This window comes from Embiotoca jacksoni, unplaced genomic scaffold (genome assembly GCF_022577435.1).
Source record: "Embiotoca jacksoni isolate LCO1_2020_lvr unplaced genomic scaffold, fEmbJac1.0.p SCAF_77, whole genome shotgun sequence".
Lineage (NCBI taxonomy): Eukaryota > Metazoa > Chordata > Actinopteri > Embiotocidae > Embiotoca > Embiotoca jacksoni.
In genome coordinates this window covers 653,445-655,745 of record NW_027185433.1, presented here as the reverse complement: position 1 = coordinate 655,745, position 2,301 = coordinate 653,445, and the positions used below count along the sequence as shown (strand labels likewise).

The window sequence follows — 2,301 nt, the reverse complement described above, 5'->3', positions numbered from 1 at the left end:
CGCTACTGAAAGGTGTATTTACTGGGAGGAGCAGCTGATCGGAGGTGGAACCGGATGTGCTCGTTCTCGGCTGCGCGTGTTTTTTCTGCTGGAAGTTGAACAACGTGACAGAACTTGGACTCCCGTTTTCTGGACCTGAGCTAACTAGCATGCTATGGTAGCATGGCTAGCTAGCTGGCGCCACCAGACTGACTGGTTAGATGTTTGTTAGCATGCTAGGAACACCTAGCAGGTGTTAGCATCAGCAGGCCTGTGATAGGAGGAGGAGGAGGAGGAGGAGGAAGGAGGACTCACCTTTGAAAAGCACACACGCTCACAGAAAGTTCAGTCCGCGCGCCGCCGAGAGCTCAAACACTCCGCTCGTTAGCCAGCTCGCTTCACTTCCTGTTAGCGAACACTTCCGGCGTCTTAATGCCAGCTCATCCTAGAAACCTGATTGGACACAACCCGGGGGGGCGGAGCCACACGTCTGACAGCCTCATTACGTCAGCGTGTTTATATTTAGACGGTGGAACTCCGTTCTTTTAACATCTTGCGTTCTTCTTTGAATTAAAATCATCTATTGTAACTTTAGATTAAGTTTTTTTCTATTTAATTTGACCATTAATATAAAAGCTTGCCACGTTTTTATAATTTTGCTTCCAGCAGTCAAATGAAATAGTTTATATCGTTTTCCATTTTAATTATAAAATCAGAAAAGCACAAAGACACGTGATGGCCTCCATCATTTACATTTTCATACGACACAAACTCCATCTCTCCATCCTTCATCTCGATCTCTGCGCAGTTCCTCGTTCCTACCAGCAGAGGGAGACATTTCATTCTCCGCAGAAAAAACATCTCTGCAGCTTTAACCGACCTGCGAGTGAAAACAAAGAGGGGGGTGGGGGGGGGGCTCAAAATACAGACGTTTCACTCTCGACTGGTTTTCCGTGAACCAGCAGCAGCAGCCTGCCTCTCTCTGATCTGCTGTTACTGGTTTCCACAGTGGATTATTAAATAACGTGCAGACAGCAGGTTACTGATTCCCAGAGGGGAACCCGAGCCGTCTGTTATCAGAGCAGCTTCACATGTAAATGTTTTTTTTAACACGAGACAGAACAAACTGGAACTTCTGCTTCTTAAAACAACAGACTTGATGTGTTGAAGTGTTTTTTGGCTGAAGTGGGTTTTTTTTTCCTCGCGATAAAATCCTCGTAAACTCTTCGACGTGAAGCGTTTTGACCGCATCTGGATGGTCTTCATCAGGAAGGGAAAACTCTTCTCTCCAAAAACCCCGAAACAAAACCGACTTCCTTTTTGTTTGGATTCGTGCAACATTTTAGGATAAAAAAAGGAAGTCAACCGCAAATGTTCTGGAGTTTCCCTCCCTCGAGCGACCGAGGCCTGAAGAGACCACACACGAGTCGTAAGTATTATTTTACAGAAGTCAGAGGAGAATAAACACAAAAAACCAAACAGGAATCGGACTCTTCATCGGATCAGAGACTCTGGATGGTTTCTGGAAAACCTCGAGTTTACGTCAGAGGAAAATTCACTTCAGTGGTTATAATGAGGTTAAAAAAAACAAAAAACAGACCTGATGGGACTCAAACTAGCAGCTTCCTGCATGGAAGACTGTTTTAATCTCTTTACTGAACAGCTGGATTAACCTCTGGATCCACAACGAGTTCTTCTGGCTTCCATTGACCTCCACTATTCAGGTCCGAAAGCCACATTTCCAACCAGGTTTAAAGTTGTTTAGAGATTCGTTACCTTTAAAGTAAAATATAAACTCTATAAAATAGAGGCTGCAACAACACAGATCTTAGATTGTAAATAATAATAAGAAACTTTATTTGTATCGCACCTTTCATACAAGAAAGAGTCTCAAAGTGCTGTTTGACATAAAACATGCATAACATGCATAAAATTAAACACAAATACAGTTAAAATATAAAATAAGCAATAAGTATTTTAAAGGCGTGGTAGTTCAAGCGCAAATATTTCCATTATTTACTCCCTGAAGCTTTCTTTTGTCTGAACAAATGTACGATCGCAGAAAACTTTGAAAACTTTGAAAACTGCCAAATATTTCTGGTAGAAAAAACTGCTGAATTTGACATGTTTTACAAAAAATAAAAATCAAAGTCGGAGCCACATGTTTGAAGTAATTCAGCAAAAATGTATGATAATCAACTGTGATCCTTTTTTTTGAAGAAATAATAAATATCTTCAGTGAATAATGCTGCAGTACCAGCGACGAGCTGCTGGGGGAAGCAGAGAGAACCAAAAACACACACATATGTCCCTATAAAACAT

General features: G+C 41.7%; 1 protein-coding gene across 1 annotated transcript in view; it reads right to left on the bottom strand.

Annotated features, from left to right (window-relative positions):
- Positions 1 to 377, bottom strand: part of bcap31 (B cell receptor associated protein 31) — a 13,867-nt gene extending 13,490 nt beyond the window's left edge. The window contains 1 exon segment of the mRNA XM_069177787.1: positions 295 to 377. The gene's annotated coding sequence lies outside the window, so the exon portion shown is untranslated.
- Positions 378 to 2,301: the final 1,924 nt, after the last annotated feature.